Source organism: Canis lupus, chromosome 35 (genome assembly GCF_011100685.1).
Source record: "Canis lupus familiaris isolate Mischka breed German Shepherd chromosome 35, alternate assembly UU_Cfam_GSD_1.0, whole genome shotgun sequence".
In the NCBI taxonomy this organism is placed as follows: Eukaryota; Metazoa; Chordata; class Mammalia; order Carnivora; family Canidae; genus Canis; species Canis lupus.
Window position 1 is genome coordinate 5,417,739 of NC_049256.1, and position 27,805 is coordinate 5,445,543.

Here is a 27,805-nt window from a genome sequence, read left to right on the forward strand (position 1 = left end):
GCTGGTGCTAAAAACTGCGAACATTGTAACGTATTCCTATGAAAGCTTTGCTATAATTTATTGTTTCACTTTCTTCAAAAATCATGAAATCTTTCAAACATAGAAAATAATGGGGATCCCTGGGTGGCTCAGCAGTTTAGTGTCTGCCTTTGGCCCAGAGTGTGATCCTGGAGACCAGGGATTGAGTCCCGCATCGGGCTCCCTGCATGGAGCCTGCTTCTCCCTCTGCCTGTGTCTCTGCCTCTCTCTCTCTCCCTCTCTCTCTGTGGGTCTCATGAGTAAATAAATAAAATCTTAAAAAAAAAATTCATTAAAAAAAAGAAAATAAAATAACCGGCATCTACATACTCAGCCCTAAAATTAAAAAAAAAAATACATGATTACTATGTGACTGCAGATATCTTTTTATTTTTTATTTATTATCTCTTTTTATTTTTTATTTTTTTATAAATTTATTTTTTATTGGTGTTCAATTTGCCAACATATAGAGAATAACACCCAGTGCTCATCCTGTCAAGTGCCCCCCTAAGTGTCTGTCCCGTCAAGTGCCTGTCACCCATTCACCCCCACCCCCTGCCCATCACCCCTAGTTCGCTTCCCAGAGTTAGGAGTCTCTCACGTTCTGTCTCCCTTTCTGATATTTCCCACTCATTTTTTCTCCTTTCCCCTTTATTCCCTTTCACTATTTTTTATATTTATCTCTCTTTTTAAATGAGTAAATGGTGACCGATCCGGGGAGAGCTCCCACCCTGGATCACATGGGCCCCCTCACAGCCTCATGCTGAGGCCACGTTGTGCAGAAGGCAGCAGGCTCCCCCCCCAGGTCTGACCTTGCATCGTATTTGTCTCCATAAGCATCTACTGCTGTTTTGAGTGTTTTTGCATGTACACGAATGACCACCGAGGATATCTCCCGCCTGTTTTCCTTTCAGCATCCTGCTGTGGACGCCTGCTCCACTGCCACCGCTGTGTTGACTGGAGTCTGGCTGATTCACTCTCCTGCTGAGAGGTTAGCCTGTTGCCGCTTTGTTGCTCCTACAGACATTCCGCACAGAGTCTTTCCTGGGACTCCTTGAGTGTAGGTGAATTACTGGATCCCCCCACATATCCATCTTCACCTTTAGTGGAAAGTGGCCGATTCCTCCCTGAATTTTGGTATAATGTGCACTTTCTGTTTTACAAGCTCCATCTGCCTTATTCTCTTCAACACTTGGTAATATCAGACCTTTATTTTTTCAATTACCATGAGGCTGTCTTTGTATTATTATTATTATTATTGACCTGCCAACTTCCTTCCATTCAGCTTCATGTTACTTTCCATTGGATTGTTTGTCTCAGGGTGGATTATTTGTATGCATAGTGAGGATGAATTTGGAAGGTTCTAGAAGCATTCAAAACATTCTGTTCTTTGTGCCGGTTCATCGGTGGGAGACCTGTGCTTTCAGTCATTTTTGCCTGGGGTTGGGGGCTGTCCCTGCCAATTCCCACTGCTACAAACCATCCCAGAGCAGAGAGAAGCAGGGGAAAGACTGAAAGGGAAAGGAAGGAGATAAGGGAACCAGTCCTCTGTTTGGGGCTCCTGTGCCATTTTTGTCAAAGGCTCAACCAAGGTGCGCTCTGGATGAGTGAGGTTTAGGCTGACTCTGGGAAGTTGGAGAAAATGAAGAAGATTATAAATTAATTCATTTGGGTTGGTGGGAAGTAGAGAGTAGGACCTCAGGCAGAGAAGGACTCAGGCAGGCCAGGAGAGAGGAACAGCAGACCCGACATCCTCCCCAGGCGCGTTGTCCTAGAGTAGCCTCTGTAAGGTCCACGTGCTTTTTGCCTCCCCCTTGGGCTCAGGTCCATGCTGGGAGAAGGGAAGGCTCTTCATTGTTACCCCCTCCCTTGTACTCATCTCTTTCATTTATCAAATCAGTAGACTGAAATCCTGCTCACCTTTCTCCTGTCTTCTCAGGCACCCCTTTCCTCTCCATCCTACAGCCACCCTATTGGCCAAGGGGCTCTCCTCGTCCACTGGGTGGACCAGTGCAGCCAGTCAGCCAGCACACTGGCCTAATGCACTCCCTACAGCACACTTGCTGAATCCCATCACAGCTCTAGATGCCCCAGTGCGCTCCCTCTCACATCTGCACCGCGGGACTCATCTCCTGCCGCCTTATCTCTTCTCTTTTCCTTCGTATGCCTCGTTCACAGCCACCTCCAAACCTCCGCTCATACCATTTCTACAGCTTGGAATATTCTCTTCCCTTTACTTGTTCAATCTTTCACAGCCAGTCTCCAGACCTCTGTTGTCTCTGAAGCCGTCCCTGGCCGCTCCCGGCTTCTCCGCTGCTACTTTTACTTTGCTCTCTGGCCAGACTTGCAGGTGGTCTCCAGGTTAGCTATTCATAAATACAGAGGGACTGAACACTACTCAGTGGTGATTACAATTTACTGAGCCTATTAGGTACTAGAGAGTGTGTCTGCTTCCTCTTCCATCTCTACCACAAATCCGAGAACTTCGAGTTATTCATGTTATTACCTAATGTCGTGGATTCACACTCTACGGATCTGAAATTTGAAGCATCTTAACAACTGGTGGCATCTTACAACTGCAGTGACTGTGATGGAAGTCTGATTGCTTCCAGGGAATACCTGCATTTGCTTCTGTCAGAACCTGGGACACTCCAAGCAGAGGCTACTTCAGAATGAATTCTATGCCTGCTAGTGTGGACTCCATCCACTGAGTGACCGGAGCACTGTTTTGTGGTACACAGCCTCACGGAAGTTTTATTTTTCTCTCTGCCCCATGTCTCCAGATGGAGGCAGGCATGTTTCCCCACCGACCTTTCTGCACAGCAGTCATTTCTCTTTACTTTCACCCAGAGCATGACTCTGGTGCCCCAGTTTTATGTGCAGGTCTCCTGTTAGACTCTCCACCTTGGGCATTTTTAAATTTCTAAGTTGTGTTTAAATCGATGCTATATAAAATAATTGTTCGCACTTTATCTCTATGATACGGTAATTCCATTTGCATATTTGAAAAATGAAGGTGTTAGTTCAGAACCTGTGGGCAGAGGTGAGTGAAGGAAAAGTAAAGAGGCGCCTACAAATGCCTGTTGATTAATTCACTGGTTGATTGGTCCTGACCCTGCGTCTCTCGGAATTAGATTCTCAATCGATCCACTTTATTCTGAATCCAAATCTCAGGTGAGCAGACTTTCAAAGAGGTACGCATAGCTCGATATGTCAACTCGAGACAACAAATGACATTTAACTTGTCATCATTTCAATCATCGCATCAGGGATGGAAAGAGAGAAGTTGGGACTGTCCTGTGAGCACGTCTCAGGGCAGAGCAGAGGCCAGGTGGCTCCTCACCTTCCACCTCCAGCTCAGCTCAGCTCATGAGGTCAAAGACCCTCAGATCCCCCAGCTCCACCCAAGCTGGTTTTAAAATTCCTTTGCACTTGTTATGCTTTGAGGGTTTCTTTTGGAGAAAACCACAACTTTGAATACTCATCAGCAATTCCACGCTCGGCCACAGGGATGAATCCCACAGGGCTCCTGCTGCATGGATCCATGTAAGTAAATCTGAAAACTGAGCAAAGTCAATTTCCAGTAACGAGGTCACCTGAGGGTTAGCCTTGTGGCAGTGCAGTGACGGGAAGGGGCAGAAGGGCCTTCTGGGAGGCTGCTGAGATCCCGTTTCCTCATCTGAGCGCCTACTACATTCATGGGTTCACTTTGTGAGCTGAACCCTCAGGGCATGTGTGGTTTTCTGTATGAACATTAGCCTTGATTTTAAAAAGTTTATTTAGAAGAAAAAGAAGAAAATCTAAAGCACCCTGAAAACTTAACTGAGGTGTTTGGAAATTACTCCTAAGAGAAAAAGACTCATAAAGGGAGGAAGGGAGTGGGGAAAATTGAGAAGAGACGAGGTGATTTAAACTCCTACAAGCTGGGGGGGCTGCTGGGAGTCAGGTGGCTGGAGGGGACCCCCAGAACTTTCCATAAGATGCCATCCATGTCCCAAGGAACTGCAGCTACGATGGCAGAGTTCATAACACACTCCTAAGAGGCTATTTTAGCAAATACTCAATGGGAAAACTGAAAACCAGGCTGTCCACTTCCAAAAACAACAATTGGTGGCTTCTTTCCTGGCCTCGGATCTCTGCGAGAAGAGATGCTGAAGGTGCAGTGAGAGTCACAAATGCGGTCAGTGATCATCTGTGGGTGTTCGAGGCATCCACCTCCGCTGCGGCTGGGAATGTTTCACTGGTTGGCCAGCTGAGCAACTGGAGGGGTCCTGGGTAGGCCCAGGGGCTTGGGAAAGCATTTTAGGGAGCCCATCCAGGCTACAAAGGTGAACGACACATGGGTGCTGGGACCTACCCTGAAAGCTCTGGATGTCTGCCCCTGGGCTATCTCCGGGCTTAAAAAAAAAGCCATTTCAGACGGTCGGGGTGATGACCTGAAGCCCTAAGATGCTGACTGTATTACTGGTAAGAATCCTTATGAATCAGTCAAGTCATCATCTTTCTGGGTCGGTTCGTGTTACATAGAGGTATGCGTGTGACCCACCCAGGCCCTGTGAAGTCTTGTGGATTGTGTCTCCCACTTACAACTCAGCCTGTGTAAGAAAGAAGGAACCCCAAGATGTGGTGGTTTACACTGGGCCCAGCCCAGGGGAGGGGAAGGTGATGCAGGGTCCCAGCCACTGCTGAAAGCAGAGCTGTGTTTGCAGCTCTCTGGGAACATGTGTGCATCTTTGTTTTCTCCGTAAGGAAAGGAAAGGGACTTCCTGCATGAGCCCTACTGCCTGAGGCTTAGGGGGAAAGTCTTTTTCCTGTTTCCAGGGAAAGGAAAAAAAAAATCTATCAAGCAAATGATTCAAGGCTCAACTCACACACTCACTGGATCAACTGCAGGAGGCTGCTCTCTCCACAGAATTGGGCCTGGTTCCCAAGCACCGCGAGGCGAGAGGCAACAAACCGTCCAGTAAATAACAACATGACGAGTTACTGACATCTGCCTCATGGGTCTTGGGAAATGACTCGCAGTCACATCAGCATTTTTAAAAATGTCTTGACAACCAAGCAGAAGGTATGAAACTGCTCATTCCCGGCACGTTGAGTTCAGCAGTAACAGGAAGATGTTTTGCTCTGGGTGTTGCAGAATGGGTCCCCTTTGACCTGCTCGGCTAGATGTGTTCCCAGGCACAAAACAGGGCCTACTAGGGCTGGGGCAGCCGTGCGAGCTAGCTTCGGGGCCTTTGTGCAGTCTCTCTTCCCTCCTGAAGAAGGACCCTACTGTCTCCGCATAGGAGACTGGAGCCGACTGCTGCTGCCTTTGAGAGATGGCTTCTTGCTTCCTGGCTCAGCAGTTTGAGGAAAACCAGCTATTTCTTCCTTTCAGAGCAGTGTGTGTTCTCTGGAAAATAAGGGGCACAGTTCTTGCCAACCGTTCTGGAAATCTGACCCTCTGCCATGCTCGTGGATGTGCAGATGTACCCATGGAGCACAGCGACACCGCTGCTTCATAAAGAATAGACCTAAGGAAAAGAAAAGAAAAAAGAAAAGAAAAGAAAAGAAAAGAAAAGAAAAGAAAAGAAAGAAAAGAAAAGAAAGAAAAGAAAAGAAAAAAAAGAAAAGAAAAGAGAAGAAAAGAGAAAAGAAAAGGAAAGGAAAGGAAAGGAAAGGAAAAAAAGAAAAGAAAAAAAGAAAAGAAAAAAGAAAAGAAAAGAAAAGATCTGCCATAAATCTCCCCCTCCCGGCACAGACAGCCCAAAACTTTGAAAGTCAACTTTCTGACCAGGTTTGCCAAAAGGGCAGCTGTTTGGAACACCCACGTTCAACCCACCTGGATTCAACATGCCTCCCAAGACAGCAGAACTCTTCCCTCCTTCAGTGAATCATATGATAAGCAAATGTATGATAGGAAGCAAGTTTGCTTCCTAAATTCTTATCTGGGCCACCATGAAGAGGCTCGGGTGTCTGTTTTCACTGTCCCTCCCCGACCGATGATATGGGCTAGAAAGCAAGCACATTCTCAACATTGGGGACTCCCGTGAATGTGGACCTCTGGGACCGACTGCTGAAAGAGTTGCAGGGCATACTTGAGAGGGTGTGAGGTCACCCTCAGACACCCCTTCTGCCCCTCATTGTGGTCCCTGCTCTGCAGATGGGTTCAGATGAATCTGCAGGGAGTTGAGGTTGGATCTGCAGAGAGAACCCGAGGGTCAGCAATGATGACGTCTGGTTCAGTGAACAGGTGTGACTAGAAGGAAAATGCCCTCAGGGCCACCTGATCACAGTCCAGAACACAGTTCAGCTTCCTCTTATCCCATCTAGTTGGCATCCATTCCACAGGGATTTGTGTTTGGAGATCCCTTCTCTTGCTACTCATTCTCTCTTTCCCTTCCCTACTTTCTCCTAGTCTTTTCTACCCCCAGAGTTCTCCTGAAGGGTCCACAGCGAGGTCCTGGAGGTCACTTTGAATACGATCTTCAAAATTTCTCCTCACAGGAGACCATGAGGAGGAGCACAGTGATGTCTCTTGTAACAAGTGTCCTTTGGGTATCATAGTAACAAATTTCTGTTTCCACTCCATGGTACCACGTACCTCCTCTCCCACTAGATGCAAAGAGGAGTACAGCAACCAATCTCACCATTTAGGATTTCTCTGTAAGCATTTCTTGTTATGGTAGCATCAGAATTCATCCCTTTCAAGCACTGGCAAGTCACTTTTTGGAGGAGACCTCCCTTTCTTAAGTCCACAGAATCCTAAAATATGGATGCTGCCAAATTCGCCTCTCCTGATGGCCCATTGCCAAGGAAAAACAGGGCCTATTTTTATTTAGAAGTCTTTAAAAATAGTGTAGGAGGTGGGAGGGTAGATGGATGAAGTGACCTCTGAAGTCCAGCCTAAGCTCAGGAAATTCTGACAGATTTGGAAATGTAGGTTTTAAGAGACTTGGTTGGGGGGGGTGGGGGGCGCTTCACACAATGAGCCCTTTTTAGCATTTGCTGCTGCAGTCTGATGAGCTGAATTAATCACTGTTCTTCACAATCAACTAAGGAAAATGGCCTTTCCTTCAAAAACCAGCTGTCAGCAATGACTATAAATTGGTTCATTTTACATGGAAAGATGCCCTGTGATAGGTTGTCAGCTAAATGAATGCTTACTTTGATGTAATTTGAAACAGAGTGTTAGAAGTGACAATATATGAATAGAACAAGACAGAGTAATAAACAGCAATTTCTTTGGTCCCACTAAGGCACCATGAGGAACGTCCAAGGGGTAAATTTTGAAGCTGACAAGCAAAAATCGTAATGCCAATAATGATGCCTAAGGTTTACTGAGCACTTGCTATGTCCTAGGCATTGTACCAAGTGCATTATTTGCCTTTTCTTATGTACCATTGAAATATATCCAACAAGAGCTGTTTGCTATTGGGACCTGCTAGGGCATCATCACAATCACAGGCCCCGGTCAATGATCTAAATGTACCAATTAAAAGAGATCGCCAAACAAACAAAGAAACAAACAAATAATAGATTGCCAAAGGAGATTAAAAAACGTGACCCAACTATATTTTGTCTGCAAGAAACTTTATTATTTTTTTCATTCAAGATTTTATTTAAATTCAGGTTAGTAGTCCACATATAGTGGAGTATTAGTTTCAGAGGTTGAATTTAGTGATTCATCAGCTGCATACAATGCCCAGTGTTCATTCCATCAAGTGTCCTCCTTAATGCACATCACTCAGTTACCCCGTCCCCCACCCATCTCCCTTCCAGCAACCCTGTTTGTTTTTTCTAATTAAGAGTCTCTTATACTTTGCCTCCCTCCCTCTCTTTTCTTATTTTATTTTTCCTTCCTTCCCCCTATGCTCATCTGTATTGTTTCTTAAATGCCACCTATGAGACAAGTCATATGATATTTGAATTTCTCTGACTTATTTTGCTTAGCATAATGGTCTCTAGTTCCATCCATGTCATTGCAAACGGCTGAGTAAAATTCCTCTATCTATCTATCTATCTATCTATCTATCTATCATCTCATCTTCTTTTCCATTCTTTAGTTGGTGGGCATTTGGTCTCTTTCCATGTTTTAGCTCTTGTGGAACCCACTTTAAATATAAAGATATATGTAGGGACACCTGGTGTGTCTCTCATGAATAAATAAAATCTTAAAAAATTTCAATATAAAGATATAGATTAAAAGCAAATGAATGGGAAAATATACCATGGTAACACTATAAATAAAAATAAAAAGAGGACACACTACTAATATCAGAAATGAAAGAGGAGCACCACTACAAATCCAATGAAAATTAAAAGTATAATAATGGAATACTTTGAACAGCTTTATGCCACAAATAATTTATTAACCTAGAAAAAGGGATCAATTCCTTGAAAGACACAATCCGCCAAACTCACACAAAAAGAAATAGTCTTTCTGAATAGATCTATACCTATTAAAGAGTAAATAGCATTCCCAAACAGAAAGCAACAAACCTATATGGGTTCACTGGTGAATTCTACCAAATATTTAAGGAAGAAATGATATCTATTCTCCACAATCTCTTTCTGAGGTTAGAAACAGAGGAACTACTTCCTAACTGATTCTATAAAGCCAGAATTACACTAATACTAAAAACAGACTGGTATTAGAAGAAAGGTAAACTATAGATTAATATCTTTCATGAACATAAACTCAAAAATCCCCAACAAAATATTAGCAAACACAATCCAACAATGTATGAAAAGAATTATACACCACAATCAAGTGGGATTTATCCAGGTATGCAAAGTTGTTTCAACATTCAAAAATCAATTAATGTAATCTGTCATAAATAGACATGTCATAGATGCAGAAAAAGCATTTGATAAAACCCAATATCCATTTGCAAATAAAAAAAAACTCTCAGTAAAGTAGGAGTAGAGGGAAATTTTCTCAACTTGATAAAGACTATCTATAAAAAATCTGCAGGTAATATCATATTTAATGGTAAGAAACTTGAAACTTCCCCACTAAGATAAGACACAGGACAAGAATGTCCTTTCTAACTACTCCTTTTCAACAGTGCACTGGAAGTCCTTGATAATGCAATAGGGAAAGAAAAGGTACACAGACATAAAACTATCTTTGTTTATACATGATATAGATATCTATAGATTATCTATGTAGAACTGACTAAAAAAAACCCTGTTGGAACTAAGCAATTATAGCAAGACAGCAGGATACAAAGTTAGTATACAAAACTCAATTGCTTTCTATATACTGATAATGAGCAAGTGGCATTTGAAATTAAAAATACAAACCATTTACATTAGCACCTCCCAAAATGACATACTTAGAAATAAATCTAACAAAATATGTGTAAGATCTGTATGAAGGGGGCAGCCTGGGTGGCTCAGCGGTTTAGCACTGCCTTCAGCCCAGGGCATGATCCTGGAGTCTCGGGATCGAATCCCACGTTGGGCTCCCTGCATGGAGCCTGCTTCTCCCTCTGCCTGTGTCTCTGCCTCTCTGTCTCTCTCTCTCTCTCTCTCTGTCTCTCTCTCTCTCTCTCTCTGTCTCTCATAAATAAATAAATGTTTTAAAGAACAAAAAGAGAACCTAGAGGGCACTGCACTGCTCCTGAAGAGAAGCAGGCAAACAACTCAAGGAGTGGGAGGGAGGCAGCCTGGAAACAGTGATCTGAAGAATTCCTGAAGCACACAGAGAGGAGATTATTTGCTCTTCACAGAGTGCATCCCTGAGAGGCAGCATTCACAGAAATGCCTTTCTGGGAACAAAGCCATTTCCTTCCCCACAACTCATCAAAAACACAGACCCACCTGTAGGAAGTGGTGCTGCACCAACACTAGCTGCCTAACTTGCTTACAACAAGCCCCACTCTCTGCATTCTGGAAGGACAGCCCTTCAGTCAAGCTTGTCTCAGTCCCAGAAAGATGGGCCTCCCACTCCAGAAAACCAGCACACACCTCTGCCCACACCATGTCTCCAGATCAGAGAGTTCTACAGAGCCTCAGTTCTGGTGGAGGTAATGTCAGGTCTCATTTCACAAGCAGACCAGAGCACACCTAATTAAAACTCCCATTTTCAGGCAAGGAGTCAAACACTGCCCGGAGCAGGCAAGAAGAGCCTCTGTAGATGACTGGCCTGAAGGACAGGGCAGCCAAAACACAACAGCATAGTGCATGCTGCACACTGAAGCGCCATGCTGCACACTATAGGACCTCTTCTTCATAAGCCCATTACTTTCAGGAGCAGGAGACATAATTGGCTTCTTCTAGCACAGAGAAGAAGGTAGAGACTTAGACAAATGCAGAAATGGAGGAATTTATCCCAAATGAAAGAACAAGATAAGGCCACAGGCAGATCTAAGTGAAATAGACATAAGTAAGATGACTGACGGAGAATTTAAAGCAACAATCATAAGGCTTGAGAAAAGAATAGAAGACATCGGTGAGACCCTTACCACAGATATAAAAGAGTTAAAAAAGAATCAATCAGAGATGAAGAGTGCAGTAAATGAGATTGGAAACAAGCTTGATACAGTGAACGGCAGGCTGGAGGAATGAATTAATGACCTAGAAGACACAATAGTGGAAAATAATGAAGCTGAACAAAAGAGAAAAAGAATTGTGCAACATGAAAATAGAGAACTCAGTGACCTCATCAAGTGTAACAGCATTTATATTATTAGAGCCACAAAAGAAGAGAGAAAAAGAGGCAGAAAATTTATTTTAAGAAGTAGCAGAAAACTTCCTTAATCTGGAGAAGGATATCCAGATCCAGGAGGCACAGAAAACACCCATCAACAGCATCAGGTCCCAGCACTGTGAGTGTGATGACACAGTAGCCAGGTAGCTCCTTTTTGGGAAATCTCCTACTCAGTAGCCAAGCAGCCCTCTCCCTGGTGAAATTATCCCAAGATGCCCAGGGGAAAGTCAGTTAAGCCAGAGGGACAATATAGGAGGAGCCCAAGAGGAGACAGACAAGGTTATCAGATAAATCTGTTCCTACAAAAGTAGAAGTTAGCACACACACAAACACACACACACACACACACACACACACGTGGAAACAAAAGGTAAAAGGGGAACAAAAAGACAAAGTGGTCAACCAAGAAAATGAAGAAGGCTTGCCTATAAAAAAAGGAAAGGCCAAAAAAAAAAAAAAAAAAGGAAAGGCCAGCCTCCAATGAAAGAGAGAAGGGAGCCAAATCTGACTAACAACCCACACTGAGTCTTATCAGTGGTCCTAAATCTTTCTTCCCATAAAATCTAGGGACATAGTTTACCAACTGTTTTGTAAATACCAGTTTTATAACCCAAGAAACATATTTTTCAAAAAGGAATCTCAACTGAGCATTTTTTAAAATGTATGTAGATAAGTGGAAATGCCTGTTTTTTTTAAGAAGTGAAATGAAGTGCTGGTTGTTTATTTTTCTCATCAAAAAATAGTGGAAAATTTTTAAAGATTTTATTTATTTATTTATTTATTTATTTATTTATTTATTTATTTGACACACAGAGAGAGAGCCCAAGCACAGGGAGCAGCCGGCAAAGGGAGAGGGAGAAGCAGGCTACGCTGAGTAAGGAGCCTGACATGTGGCTTGATCCCAGGATGGGATCATGACTTGAGCCTAAAGCAGATGGTCAATCAACTGAGCTATCCAGGCACCCCAAAACATTGGGATATTGAAATAAAAAAGAGATTTTCACTGTTTGAATGTTAATATTACATAAGCTGGCAGAAGGATCAGTAAATGGCAATTTGGAGTCACGAACATGGATTTAATATGTCTTAAAGAATTGAATTCCTTAATGTCTATTCTCTCATACTTTGTAAAATTGTGGCCTGATCTTTGCTACCCCTAACAGAACTGGGTGATCTCCATACATCTTTGGATATTGTTCATAATGCCTGAGTATTAATGTTCAAACAAAAACTAATAAAATCTCAATTATAAAAAAATATACCATTTAAAATTGGAATGTAATACTGTTATGATGTTAATTCCTGTCAAAGTGACCTGTAGATTCAGTCAAATTCCAATCAAAATCCCAGCAGGTTTTTAAACAGAAACTTCCAAACCGATTCTAAAATTTATATGGAAATTCAAGTGACCTAGAATAGCTAAAGCAATTTTGAAAAAGAACAAGTTAATGACTTACAGTACCTGATTTCAAGATTTCAAGACAGTGTGGTATTGGCATAAGGATAGACATAGATCGTGAAACAAAGTAGAATCCACAAATACACTCACACAATGTAGTCAATTTGCCTTCAACAAAAGTACTTTGTCAAGTGATTCAATGAGGAAAGGTGGGCTTTTCAACAAATGGTAGTGGAAGAAGAAGAAGGAGGAATAGGAGAAGGAGGAGGACGCGGATGAGGAGGAGGAGGACGACGAGGAGGAGGAGTTGGAAGAGGAGGAGAAGGAAAAAGAACTTTGACCCTTACTTCATACTACATACAAAAATGAATTCATGAGCACTGGGTGATACAGTATATGTTGGCAAATTGAACTCCAATAAAAAAAAAATAAATGAAAAAAAAATGAATTCAAAGTAGGAGATAGTCCTAAATATAAGAGAGCTAAATTTATAAAACTTCTGTAACATAACATAGGAGAAAATTTTGTCACCTTGAGTTAGGCAAAGATTTCTTAGTACACAAAAAAGCACAAGCCATAAAATTTTATGAATTGTTTTATTTTTATATACTTTTGGAAGTTGGAAGTCTCACCTGAGGGGAGGACAGTCTATCCAGGCCTCTCGATCTGTGCTTCAGCCTGGCTCTCTCCATGGGGCTTCCCTGGTTGGATGTTGTAAGTACCCAGTTTGCCTACTATTACTTTCCTTTCTGTGTAGATTCCCTTCCTCTACTGCTTCTATTAGGTTCCTGTAATAATAATAAGTTTTCTTTCCATTTTGAAAACAAAACATGGCTGTTGTGAAACTTCTGTGCACGGTAGGTTGCTTCCATATCCTGGCTATTATGAATAATGCTGCAGGGGCACTTGGGTGACTCAGTCAGTGAAGTTTATGACTCTTGATTTTGGCTCAGGTCATGATCTCAGGGTTGTGGGACTGAGCCCCATGTCTGGCTCCACACTCAGTGGGAAGTCTGCTTGAGATTCTCTCTGTCCGTCCCCCCATGTTGTCTCTCTCTCTCAAATAAATAAATCTTAAAAAAAAAAAAAAAGTAAGTAATGCTGCAATAAACACTGGGTATCCCTTTGAATTAATGCTTTTGTATTTTGGGGGCAAATACCCAGTAGTGTGATTACTGGATTGTAGGATAGTACAATTTTTGATTTCTTGAAAAAACTTATTTTCTACCGTGGCTGCACCAGTTTGCATTCCACTAACAGTGCAAGAGGGTTCCCCTTTCTCCACATCCTAGTGAACACCTGTAGTTTCTTGTATTGTTGATTTTAGCCATTCCAACACATGCGAAGCAATATCTCTTTGTGGTTTTGATTTGTATTTCCCTGATAATCAGTGATGTCGAGCATATTTGCATGTGTCTGTTGGCCATCTGTGTGTCTTCTTTGGATAAATGTCTGTTCATGTCTTCTCCCCATTTTTAATTGGGTTATTTGGTTTTTGGGTGTTAAGTTTTAGTTCTTTATATATTTTGGATATTAATCCCTTGTCAGATATGTCATCTGTTAATATCTTCACCTATTCAGTAGGCTGCCTTTTAGCTCCATTGACCATTTCCTTCATTGTGCAGCGCTTTTTAATTTGATGTAATTCTAATAGTTTATTTTTGCTTTTATTTTCCTTGCCTCAGGAGACATACTTGAAAAGTGTTGCTACAGCTAATGTCAGAGAAATTACTGCCTGTGTTTTCTTCTAGGATTTCTATGGTTCCAGGTCTCACAGTTAGGTCCTTAATCCATCTGAGTTTATTTTTGTTTCTTGTATAAGAAAGAAAGTAGTCCAGTTTCTTTCTTTAGTCCAGTTTCATTCTTCTGCATGTAGCTGTCCACTTTCCCCAACACCATTTGTTGAAGCGACTGTCTTTTTCTCATTGGATATTCTTTCCTGCTTTGTGGGAGATTAATTCACCATATAGTTGTGAGTTTATTTCTGGGTTTTCTATTCTGTCCCATTGATTTATGTGTCCATTTCTGTGCCAGTACCATACTGTTTTGATTGCAATAGCTTTGTAGTATAACTTGAAATCTGGGATTGTGATACCTCCAGTTTTGCTTTCCTTTTTCAAGATTGTTTTGGCTCTGGGGGATTTTTTTGTGGTTTCATACTAATTTTAGGATTGTTTCTTCTAGTTCTGTGAAAAATGCTGTTGGCATTTTGACAGGAATTGCATTAAACCTGTAGATTCACAAGCCATAAAATGTTTTTAAAATTTAAGTGGATTATGTCAAAATTAAAAGCTTCTGCTCTTCAAAACTTACTGTTATGAAAATAAACAGACAAGCCACAGACTAGGGGAAAATACAGTTGATTCTCTTTCTTTGAGATTGTTATACTCAAAAACAAAGTTGCCATGAATACTGAACTAGCTGAACTAGGGGAAATACAGGGTTAGGCTCCTGTGAACCTGTGGTCACATCATCATTAACCAGCCAAAACATATAGCCTTGTTTTATTTTTGTTTCTGTTTAAACACACTTTGTGTAATATATGTTGTTAATTTATTAACATTGAACTCATGGCTGACAGCACTGTGGCTCATGCCTGATCAAAGCTAATCTAATTCATGTACTTTCTCCATAAGGCATGTCACCACCTTCTTGCACTTAGGAACATGAGATAGCACTTCAGCCCTCTGCTTGGAGGACATTTTAAACAGTGAATCCCCAATAAAGGTCCAAAAATGTGAAAAACATGATACTGAACAGACTATAGACAGGATATTTGTTTATAGCATGAAAGTTGAAACTGATGGCAGAGTGTCACCTTGTTCACCCTCCTTTGGCAATGCGCATGTCAGACAACTTGAATTTTTTGCCACTCTATACATGTCTGTGAATTATGCAAAAATGCCAGGAGTATTGATTTTGGAATTACAAATACATTGTAGAGAGTAAGCAAACTGGCAAATACAGAATCCACAGATAATGCAGATGGGCCGCCCTGCTAGTGAAGCCAACAGAGTCCTGCTGTAAGTGGAAAGGCTTGCTCTTGTCTGAATGCTGTGCACGGCCACCAAAGGCTTTTAAACAAGGGAGTGACATGATCTTTGCTGTAGAAAAAGCACTTTTCTCTAAATGCAAAGTGTGGTTTGAAGGGGGAAGACTGGAGAGAGGCAGGGGCTGAGTTTATTTTCTCCCAGTCTTGCATGGCTGTACTGGGTGAGGGTGAGAGTGAATGAACTCAGCCAGGGCAGAGGTTTGAGGAGCTGCTCTGAGAGCCATGTGAGTTCAGGTGCCAGCCTTGGCTGGGTGTGAGTGTTGAGGGAGGAACTGAGGACAACTCCCAGGGCTCTGGCTTGGGCAAAGGAGGGTTTCAGGGCCGTGGGTGAGAGCTCTAGTCTCAGAGTCAGAGATGCTGGAGTTTAAATCCAAATTCCACCAACTTACTAGCTGTGTAGCCACAGACATTCTCCGCCATTCTCTGAGCTTCAGTGTTTTCTTCTCTAGTAGACAGATTCCCTATGGTGGGAAAATAACACCTCAGACTTATTTTGAGATTGAAATAAATGCTGGTGTTTTCACTTAAAATTAAGGAAAACAGGTACAGCACGTGGGGTCGAGGGGAGAAGAAGGGGAGTCCCACTGGACACGTAAGTTGGACGTGCCTGTGGGCATCCACGTACAAAGCTCTTTGATATGCTCCCAGGAGGCCAGCAGCAGAGAAGTTGGGGGAGAGAAAGATCGACTTGGAAGTGATGAGAAGGCAGGTGACAGCAACAACCACAAAGAATGGGCAGTTCCAGCATCAGAGGTCCGAAGCCGAAGCCTGGGGAATTCCAGCACAGAGGCAGAGGATGGAAAGGAGATCAAGAAAGAGCAGCAGGAGGAGGAGGAAAACCAGGAGAGCGTGGGATAATGGAGAGCATGGAAGGGAATTCCTGGCAGGAAGTGAGTTCAGTTAGTGTCCTGAAAGCATTAACTGAAAGTCATAGAACTTTTGAGCTGGAAGTGATCTGAGAGATCTATTAATCTAATCCCTTTGGCTCTTCTGATGAAGAAATTGAGATTCAAACAAGTAAAGTGAATTGCTTGAAGTCACACTGTGATTTCATAGCAGGATCTCTAATGCCTAAGGAGTAATGAAACACTTTTTCTAACAAACAGCCTAAAATTCAAAATTGCTCCTATTCAGTCACACAGGACTTTTCCCCAATGTATAAATTAGTGAGATTTTATTGATGTATCAGAACCGTTAACCTTCCCATGTACTAAAATGCCATATAGTCAATCTGTGCAATAAATCTTAAATCTATTTATTTTGTACTCAACAAATTTTGCTCTAAATAATACGTTTAGAAATTAGTAAGAACCATAACTTATCAAACTGTACATTTAAATTTCAACATATGTAAAGTATACCTTAAAACTTAGTTTTTAAAGGCAGAGCAAATAAAAAGTTGAACCATTTAAGGTAAAAAAATAATCATTTGCTAAATTATTTTGTATATAAAGATCCAAGGAATAGAAATATTTGAATGTTTGAAACTTGATCTTCTTACAGCCTTGGGGAAATGATTTATTCCCTATTCCATCCTGGTTTCCCTCACTATGAAATGAAAACAATGTCATCTTGCAAGACTGCTCATGGTTAATTAATATGTATGAAATACTAAATACTTGATGAATATTGTCTGGAAAGTATTACTTAACTATAAACATGAAGTCGCGTTTCTACAGCCAACTCAGAATTACAAATTATAGCCCACTTGAAAATATATACAAATATATGCATGCATATCTACACCAAAAGGAAAAGAAAGCCAAAATTATTAAAGAACAAAATGGAAAAATATATCCTTCACATAAGACTGAGTATTTGAGTTGATCAATATAATAAAAAATTCAGATATCCAAGAGTATACAATGATAGAATGCTGGTATAAATCAGGGGTTCTCAATCTCAGCACTACTGGGATTTAGAACGGTGGATAGTTTTTTGTTGTTAGCAGGGTTGGGGGGATCTTCTGTGCATTTTAAGATGGTTAGCAGCATCCCTGCCTCTACCCACTAGATACTGATAGCACCCCCTACCCCAATTTGTAACAAATATCTCCAGACATGGCCAAGTGTCCTTGGGAGACCTTTGAGAACCATCTGAGTACTACTCTTCCAATAGCATTTCTGTGCACAAGTGGCCCCCTTTTAAATGCACTGAGGACACAAGTGCATAGGTGGTGACAGGTCTTTGCGTTCCAAACTGTCATTTCCCACTGGTTGGGCAGATACAGCAGCCTCCAGATGCATGGATGACCCCACTTCACGTCTCTAGGCAGAAGTAGAGGCACAACAGGGAATGTTTGCATGGCACCTTGAATGAGCTGGGGTGGCAGGCAAATCTTGTTTGCTCACAGCACTGCTCAGGTTCTCCCAGGGCTCATGCCTCACCTTGCTACGCTCTGCAGCTAGGGCATCCTTTTGATTTTTTTCTTTAGTTCTCCAAAATAATTATCTAAAAAGTTTCCTTTATCATTAATTATGTCATAACATGTTGATATTTTGTACAAACAAAAATAAAAAAGATCTCTGAGTTTTCTATTCTTATGTATTAGGACTTGAAAACAAGACTAGAGGGAAAAGAATGTGTAGAAGAAAAACATAAAGAATTGATATCTTAAAGATGGGAGGGATCTTAGAGCTGAGCTTCCAATACAGTCACACTAGCCACATTTCAAGTTTTCAGTTGCTACAGGTAATGGTTGCCCTACTGGACAGCGCATGGAACATTTCTGTCACCATGGAAGTTCTTGTAGGCAGCACTGTCTCAAAGACTACGTAGGTCACAGGCCTTACTTTATAGATGAGTAGCTAAGTTCTAGATATTGTGTAAAATAATCCAGCTAGAAAAATAGCAAGCTTGTGGCAGAACCAAGGCTGAAACCTTGAACAGCTAATTCGACTCCTGTGCTTTTTCTCCCAGTCTTGCAATGGGTCCTGGCTTGGAATGGCACAAGGAGTTCTAGCCATTGTAGCTTAAAAATGGGTGTTGGACAAATGGATAAGGAAAATGTGCTACACACACACACACACACACACACAGAAATATTTTGCAGCCATAAAAAAGGATAAGATGGTGCCATTTAAGGAAACATGGATGGACCTAGAGGGCATTATACTAAGTGAAATCCAATCCAGTCAGACTTAGTGATGAGCACTGAACAATGTATAGAATTGTTGAATCACTGTGTTGTATGCCTAAAACTAATACAACATGGTATGTTGACAGTACAGGGATTTTTAAAAAGAAGAGAGAAAAAGAAAGAAATTATACTGAGAAAGACAAATATCATCTGATTTCACTCATAAGTGGACTCTTAAAAAAATCCAAAAAACAAATGAAAAAATAAACAACAAGCAAAATTAAACCGATAGATACAGAAAACAATCTGATGGCTGCCGGGGGGAGGGGGGAGGGATTTGGGCAAAATGGGTGAAGGGCAGTGGGAGCTACAGAGTTCCAGTTATGGAATGAACAAATCACAGGAATAAAAGACAAAGCATAGAGAATACAGTCAATGATATTTCAGTAGCAATATATGTAGATAGATGGTAGCTACATTAGTGGTGAACATTGCATAATATATAAGGTTGTTGAATTACTATGTTGTACACCTGAAACTAATGTAACATTGTGCATCAACTCTACTCAAATTTTTTTAAATGGGTCTCAGAGGTGGAGAAAATTCCAAATAATTAAGAGGATGGACCTACTATAAATAAAATTTGAGTCAAATTCAATAACTATGTGTTATATGCCTGCCGTGTACTAGGTACTTGACTCTAGATACAATCCCTGTCCTAGCTGGGGATACAGATCAAAAACCATTACCTTTCTATACCATGTAGTCAGAACAAAGATAAACACAAGATTGTTTTAAAATATAGGCTTTAGTCTGGGTAATGCCAACCGATCAGGAGACAACTGGTATTTAGAAGAAAGCTTATTATAATCACAGAACTCAAAGAAGGGGGCATGCTACACCACAGGGACCACACAGGGAAGCTCTGGTGTTGGTCAGGAGTCAGAGGGATAAGGGGAAACCAGTAAGAGCCTTTATTGTGGTTTCCATGAGAAGAAATGGGTGAATAGGGTAAGCAGGTTTATGATTGGCTAGATTGAATCATTTCAACAGGTCATGAGACATAGAGACTATCTGGTCTCTGTCTAGTTGTCAGGTACCTTGTTCCAAGGTGATTAGTGTAGGTAAATAGTTGCCTAGAATACGAGATCCTGAAAAAGGAGGTGGTTGGTTGTGGGTTGGTTTACATTTGAAAGGTGTGTTTATGGAGTGAGCTGTTTTTTATCTCTAAAAATAATCCCACTGGAAGGGACACTCACTTCAAGGTCAGCAAGCCCTCAGATGTCAAAGCATCGGAATACAGAAAATAAAAGATGTAGTTAATACGATTGGCTTTGGGATGCTTTGACATCATATGATGCCTTGGTGGAAGGTTGGAGAAGAGAGTAGAAGGCACTAAGGAGTGGGAAGTCCTCTCTTCAAGGGGTCAAGGGGTTAATTAATATGAGGCAGGTGCCTGTTGAGGAAAACAATGATCTCTACTAATTTTAAAATGACACTAATAGTAGTATCTCTACCAGATTTCTCTTTATCTATGGGAGAGTAGGGTGTACGTTTTGGCAGAGAGCAAGAAATATGCCAGGATCATGGACTAAGCAGAAAGTAGATCATGAAACATAATAGAAACCCTAATATCAGAGGAAGAAAGGCAATTAAATGTCCTGAGTCCAAATTGCTAGCACCTTAAGAGAGGCAGTCTACAGGCTGGGATAGAGCAGTCCCCCGCCCCCCAGTTTTATTGAGAAATAATTTATGATAATTTATATCACTGTATACGTTTGAAGTGTATGGTATGATGGTTTGATTTTACATATATTGTGAAATGATTACCACAGTAAGTTTAGCTAACATTTATCTTCTCATACAGATACAATAAAAAGAAAAGGAAGAGGAAAGGAGAAAGGGAAAAAAATTCTTGTGTTGAGAACTCTTAGGATTAACTCTTAGCTTTTCTACCACCTGGCAGTGTTAGCTACAGTCATCATGTACGTTACATCCCTAGGACTCATTTATGGCCTACCTGGAACTTTGTACCTTTTGACCACCTTCCTTCAATTCCCTCTCCCCATATCTCCTGCCTCTGGTAACCATAAGACTCTGTTTCTGAGTTTGGTGTTTGTTTTAGACTCCACTTATGGGTGAGATCATATTTGCCTTTTGCTGTCTGACATTTTTTGCTTAGTAAAATGCCTTCAAGTTCCATCCTTGTCATCACAAGTGGTAGAAATTCCTCATCCTGTATGGCTGAATAATACTCCATTGTGTATAATATATACCACAACTTCTTATCCATTCATCTATTGATGGGCACTCAAGTTGTTTACATGTCTTGACTATTTTAAATAATGCTGCAATGAACATGGGCGTGCAGACATTTTCTCAAGTTGCTGTTTTGACTTTGGACATATTCCCAGATGGAATTGCTGGATCACATAGTAGTTCCATTTTTAATTTTTTAGTATCCTCCATACTGTTTTCCATAGTCTCTGCACCAATCGACAATCCTACCAACAGGACAGGAACAAGGGTTCTTTTTTCTCCAATCCATTTGGCTATCTCTTGTCTTTTTGATGATGACCATTCTCACAGGTATGAGATGATCTCATGGTGGTTTAATTTGCATTTCCCTCAAAAGTGATGTTAAGGATTTTTCTATGTATCTGTTGGCCCTTCATATATCTTGCTTAGAGAAATGTCTACTCAGGTCCTTTTCCCATTTTTTAATTGGGATATTTGGGGGTTTTTTTGCTATTGAGTTGTATGAGTTCTTTATATGTTTTGGATATTAACCTCTTATCAGATATATGGCTTGCAAATATCTTTATCTTATATGTCAAGGGGCTCATAGGTGAAAAGCTAGCAAAGGTGACATTGGTACCAATACCAGAGCCCAACTGACTTGATTCAAGCCCCAATTAGGGGTGGTTGAAACTTAAAGTTTCCAACAACTCAAGGTTTTCCTCAGGTTGGTGATGAGAGGAGTTCTGCTGCAAAAAGGTTTTAAATCATATGGCCTGCTATCAAAATTCCAATGGCATTTTTTTTTACAGACAAAGAACAAATAATCCTAAATTTTGTATGGAACCAGAAAAGCCCTCAAATAGCCAAATCAATCTTAAGAAAGAAGAACAAAGCTGGAGGCATCACATTTCCTGATTTCAAACTATATCACAAATCTATAGTAATAAAAATAGCATGGTATTGGCATAAAAATAAACAGATAAGTCAATAGAACAGAATAGATAGCCCATGTACTTGGCCCATTAGTTTACAACAAAGGAGACAAGAATATACAATGGGGAAAAGACAGTCTCTTCAATAAATGGTGTTGGAGAATCTAGACAGCCACATGCAAAAGAATAAACTGGATCACTATCTGACACTACACACAAAAATTAGCTCAAATTGGGTAAAGACTTAAACATAAGACCTGAGACCATAAAATTCCTAGAAGAAATTATAAGCAATAAGCTCCATGAGAATGGCTGTGGTAGTGATTTTTTGGACTTGGTATCAAAGTCAAAGACAACAAAAACAAAAACAAACAGATGGGACTACATCAAACTAAAAAGCTTCTGCACAGCAAGCAAGGAAGCAAGAAACAAAGAAGAGAAAAAAAGGAAAGAAAAAGACAACCTACCAAATGGAAGAAAATATTTGCAAATCATAACCTGACAAAGAATTAATATCCAAAATACATAAAGAACTCATACAACTCAATAACAAACAAACAATATAATTAGAAAATGGGCAGAGGATCTGAATATACATTTTTCCAAAGAAGACATAGAGACAGTTGACAGATACATGAAAAGGTACTCAACATCACTTTTGGGTAAATGCAAATCAAAATCACAATGATAAATCACCCCACACCTGTTAGAATGGTTATTATAAAAAAAAAAAAAAAAAACAAGAAATAACAAAGGTTGGTGAGGATGTGAAGAAAAGAGAACCCTTATGCACTGTTGGTGAAAATGTAAATTGCTGCAGTCACCATGGAAAACATTATGAGGCTCCTCAGAAAATTAAAAATAAAACTACCATAGGATCCCAATTCCACCTTTGGGTATTTATTTGAAGTATACAAAACACCTAACTTGAAAAAAATAGATGTACTCCCATGTACATTGCAGCATTATTTACAATAACCAAAACATGGAAGCAACCTAAGTGTTTCTCAATGAATGAATGGGTAAAAAAGTTCTGGTGTATATATACAATGGAATATTATTCACCCATGAAAAAGAAGGAAATCTTGCCATTTGAAACAACATAAATGGACCTTGAGAGCATTATGCTAAATGAAATAAGTCAGATAAGAAACACAAATACCATATGATCTCATTTATATGTAGATTCTAATTTGTGTATATATGAGATACAGATACAGAGAATAGATTAGTGGGGTGGGAAATGGGCAAAATGTGACAAACTTCCATTTGTAAACTAAGTAAGTCCTGGTACATAAGATACAACATGGTTACCAGTTAATACTATACTGTATATTTGAAAGTTATTAAGAGAGCAAATCTTAAACGTTCTCATCATAAACAAAAAATTGTAACTATGTGTGTGATAATTAACTAGACACTGTGGCAACCATGTCTCAATACACACAAATATTGAATCATTATGTTGTACAACTAAAACTGATATAATTCTGTACGTCCATTATATCTCAATATATATATATATATATATATGGCCTAATTTGAGTGCATGTTGTTCATAGGGTGTAAGATTGTTTGCCAATTAAAATATTGTAGTAAGGCTGGAAGTTTAGCATTAGCCTGTAGGCAGGCCTCTTGTTATAGGGATCCTCATTTAAGCTGGGCTGATTTGCAATTAGCAGCATCAGTGAGATAAGCAAGATCTGTAAATGAGGAACAGACTGTCACCAGAACCCCAGGCAAGACGAGAAGATATCGGACTTATATATCTTTAGTGTGTGAATCTCCTGGGAAGAGGATGGCTGGCATTGATGTAATGCTATACCTGTGCTCCCAGATGAAGATGGATGGAGTTAAAGATCTTGTGCAAAGATAATGTGGGATGGCAAAGCTTTTGAGGCCCCAATAGATAGCCTGGAAAAGACAGATCGGGTCTGTTCAGAGGGAAGCCTGACCGAAAGACTGTTGAAATAGGTGCTGAGCAGAACGTATCAGTCAAAACTATAGGAGTCATTTTTTAAATATTGGGTATGGTGGCCTTAATGGCTGGGACCACAGCATTAATGTTGTAGGAAACACTTCTTCTCCCCAAGTTTAGGAATAGGCAAAGTGTAAGAACAGGGCTGTCCGGTGGGGAAACAGTGAGGATAATAACCTGTTTACTAATTAGGTGTTGTATAGTAAGTTTTGATCCTTGAAGGTCCTGTGTTAATTTACACTGGGCCATATTATCTATTTTACCTGGGGTTTGTGAATCCTATTTTATCATGCCGATTTGTAAATGCTAAATACTTCATTTAATGTTATTTTATCGTTCATTTTGTTGGAGCTTCTATGTCCAAATAAAATATTTTAGGGCAATGGGTACTATGAGCACAAGAAATTGAGGCAAGGCTACAGCTACAGTTTTATAGTTATTTTTCCTCTGTTTTATAGTTATTTTCCGAAGATTATAGGGGGTATAGTTTTAAATTTAGTGAGATCCCCACATACCCTATGAAATTATTCATATTGATTAAGCATGTTAAGTTTTGTCAATTGTTTTATTTTAGCCAATGCTAAAGTTGATTTAGAACCTATGTTGTAGAGGGGCACCTGGGCGCCTCAATTGGTTAAGCATCTGCCTTTTGCTGAGGTCATGATCCCAGGGTCCTGGGATCGAGCCCCGAGTCAGGCTCCCTGCTCAGTGGGGAGTCTGCTTCTCCTGCTCCCTCTCTCATTCTCTCTCTCTTTCAAATAAATAAATAAAATCATAGAGAAAAAAAAAAGAAGAACCTGTGTTGTAGAGGCACAAAAGCCCATCGGTGCTCTCATTTTTTGTTGTTGTTATATAAATTCTTTTTTAAAAAAGATTTTATTTATTTATTCATGAAAGACACAAGAGAGAGGCAGAGACACAGGCAGAGGGAGAAGCAGGCTCCATGCAGGGAGCCTGATGTGGGACTCGATCCTGAGACCCCGGAATCACATCCTAGCTGAAGCCAGACGCCCAACTGCTGATTCACTCAAGTATCCCTATATAAATTCTTTTAGTATATAAATTTTGGATTTCCAGTAGGATCAAATTATGAACCTTTGTTTTAATTATATACATATATATCCCTATTCTATATATCGAAATATTGTATATTTATAAAAATAACTTACTTATTTACCTTGTATTTTCTCCCTCTGTATCTAGGTGACTTTTTTCTTTTCTCTTTTACCTTTTTTTTCTCCATTGCCATTGTCTTTTGGTTTTTGTTTTAGGCTGTTAGCCACCCGAAGCCATGATTTATTTTATTTTATTTTTTATTTAAATTCAATTAGCCAACATACAGTACATCATTAGTTTCAGATACAGTTTTCAATAATTCATCAGTTGCATATAACACCCAGTGCTCATCCCATGACATGCCCTCCCTAATGCCCGTCACTCAGTTGCCCCATCCTCCCACCCAGCAACCTTCAGTTTGTTTCCCTGAGTTAAGAATCTCTCTTGGTTTGTCTCCCTCTCTGATTTCTTCCCATTCAGTTTTCCCTCCCTTCCATTATGGTCCTCACACTATTTCTTACATTCCACGTGAGTGAAACCATATGATAATTGTCTTTTTCCGATTGACTTATTTCACTCAGCATAATACCCTCCAGTTCCATCCATGTTGATGTAAATGATAGGTATTCATCCTTTCTGATAGCTAAGTAATATTCCATTTTATATATATATAAATACATACATTATATAAATTAATATATAATATATATATATATATATATATATATATATATACCACACCTTCTTTATTCATTCACCTATCAAAGGATATCTTGGCTCCTTCCATAATTTGGCTATTGTGGACATTGCTGCTATGAACATTGGGGTGCAGGTGTCCCGTCGTTTCACTACATTTGTATCTTTGGGGTAAATATCCAGTAGTACAATTGCTGGGTCATAGGGTAGCTCTATTTTTAACTTCTTTTTTTTTCTAAGACTGTATTTATTTATTCATGAGAGACACAGAGAGAGAGGCAGAGACACAAGCAGAAGGAGAAGTGGGATCCTCGCAGGGAGCCCAAAGCGGGACTCGATCCCCAGACCTGGGATCACGACCTGAGCCTAAAGCAGATGCTCAACCGCTGAGCCACCCAGGCAACCCAATTTTTTTTAACTTCTTGAGGAACCTCTGTACTGTCTTCCAAAGTGGCTGTTCCAGCTTGCATTCCCACCGACAGTGTAAAAGCGTTTCCTTTTCTCCACATCCTCGCCAATGTCTTTTATTCCCGGTCATGTTAATTTTAGCCATTCTGACTGGTGTGAGGTAGTATCTCACTGTGGTTTTGATTTGTATTTCCCTGATGCCAAGTGATGTAGAACATTTTTTCGTGTGTCTGTTGGCCATGTGTAGATCTTCTTTGGAGAAATATCTGTTCCTGTCTTCTGTCCATTTCTTGACTGGATTATTTGTTTTTTGAGTGTTGAGTTTGATAAGTTCTCTATAGACCTCGCATACTAGCCCTTTATCTGGAATGTCATCTTCTCCTATTCCATAGGTTACCTTTTTAGTTTTGCTAACAGTTTCCTTTGTTGTGTGGAAGCTTTTTATCTTGATGAAGTCCTAATAGTTCATTTTTGCTTTTGTTTCCCTTGCCTCTAGACACATGTCTTGCAAGAGATTGCTTCCTCTGTTCTCCTCTAGGATTCTGATGGATTTCTGTTTCACATTTAGGTCTTTCATCTATTTTGAGTTTATCTTTTGTATGGTGCAAGAGAATGATCCAGTTTCATTTTTCTGCATGTGACTGTCCAACAACACCATTTGTTGAAGAAACTGTCCTTTTTCCATTGGATATTCTCTCCTGCTTTGTCAAAGATGAGTCGACCATAGAGTTAAGGGTCCATTTCTGGGTTCTCTATTCTGTTCCACTGATCTATGTGTCTGTTTTTGTGCCAGGACCACACTGTCTTGATGATCACAGGTTTGTAGTATAGCTTGAAGTCAGACATTGTGATGCCCAGCTTTGGTTTTCTTTTTCAACATTCCTGTGGCTATTCGGGGTCTTTTCTGGTTCTATGCAAATCTTAGGATTATTTGTTCCAGGTCTGTGACAAATGTCAATGGTATATTGATAGGGATGGCGTTGAATGTGTAGATTTCTCTGGGTAGCATAGACATTTTAACAGTATTTATTCTTCTAATCTATCAGCCTGAAGCCATGATTTTTTTATTGATAACTCATAGTGTGGAACTTGTAGGCAATTATAAGAAAAGGGATAAGGGGACTGGGTGGTGTCTCAAAGGCAGCCAGTTCTCATTCCAAGGTTGCTTAATCTGTCTCCCAGGGATTGAGGTTTGCACTTACAGAGCTATAGAATCCTCTTCCTAATGCAATGCAGATAACTCTGCTATCTAAAGGATCCATTTTCACTTTTTTTTTTTAAGTTTCCTGTCTATCTCAGACTGTTTTCACCCTTTGAGGGCATACTGGATAAATTCATAGTAGTCTTGAATGGGCTGTTCCTAGAGAGGGGCCTCCCTCTCTAGGGTGTCCAAATTGACCTCTGAGGGGTTTGATCCACTTTCAGAGAGTAATGGTGGCCTAACAGTATTTTGAGACTTTGAATTTTTAGTATAAGGCCTCTATTTTTTTTTTTTTGATAAAGCACATTCTCCCTGTCTTCAATGGGTTAGGCTAAGATGTATAAAAAATAGCAACACAACATGCCCCACAACTTGTCAGTGCTGCCTGGTTAATTGGTCAGGACTATCCTCCAGCACTTTGACGGAAGTCACATCTCGTTCCCTTCAGTGGGATGCTTTGTAAACTTAGCTAGGTGCCCCAGGAGTATATTCCAGAATCTAAGCAAGTAACTCAAGTAGGAACCTGTGAACTTAATTTTCAAATTCTGAATTTAGGATGGAAATCAATGGTAACACCTAGCACATGCACCAAACAGTAATCTTATCACAGCATAAGCTCAGCCAGCAAGCAGTGGTACCTCCCCAGGCTGTCCCTGCTGTTTGGTAGAACCAAGTCAGTAATATCTAAGGGAGTATCATTCCAGTCTAAGGCTAAACCACTCTGTTCACTGTGTCAGTTGTTTTATAATATAGAAAATTAATAGAAAAAATACAAGTATAATAAGGCCAACAGATCAGGAGATTGCCATTGGCAAGATAATTCATTACAAATCCCAAGAGGCAGGTGCACACCATGTCATGAGGCTCACATGGGGAAGCACCAAGGTTGATCACAAAGCAGAAGGAGGGGAGATCTGTGGGCAAGAACCTTTATTGTGGTTTCCAAGGGAAGGGACATCTGGTTGATTTTTAAAATCTGCATAGAGTAAAGCTTACTCTTTGAGGTATATCTTGACAACTGTATAGTTATATATCTACTTCCTTAG

General features: G+C 40.3%; 1 long non-coding RNA gene across 1 annotated transcript in view; it reads left to right on the forward strand.

The window, feature by feature from the left end:
- The first annotated feature begins 1,421 nt into the window (after nucleotides 1–1,421).
- The window catches only part of LOC111093985, a 50,978-nt gene continuing 24,594 nt past the window's right edge, over nucleotides 1,422–27,805 (forward strand). Inside the window, exons 1-2 of the long non-coding RNA XR_005384225.1 lie at nucleotides 1,422–3,564; nucleotides 12,736–12,830. This is a non-coding gene — a long non-coding RNA (uncharacterized LOC111093985). The remainder of the gene's footprint in view (nucleotides 3,565–12,735; nucleotides 12,831–27,805) is intronic.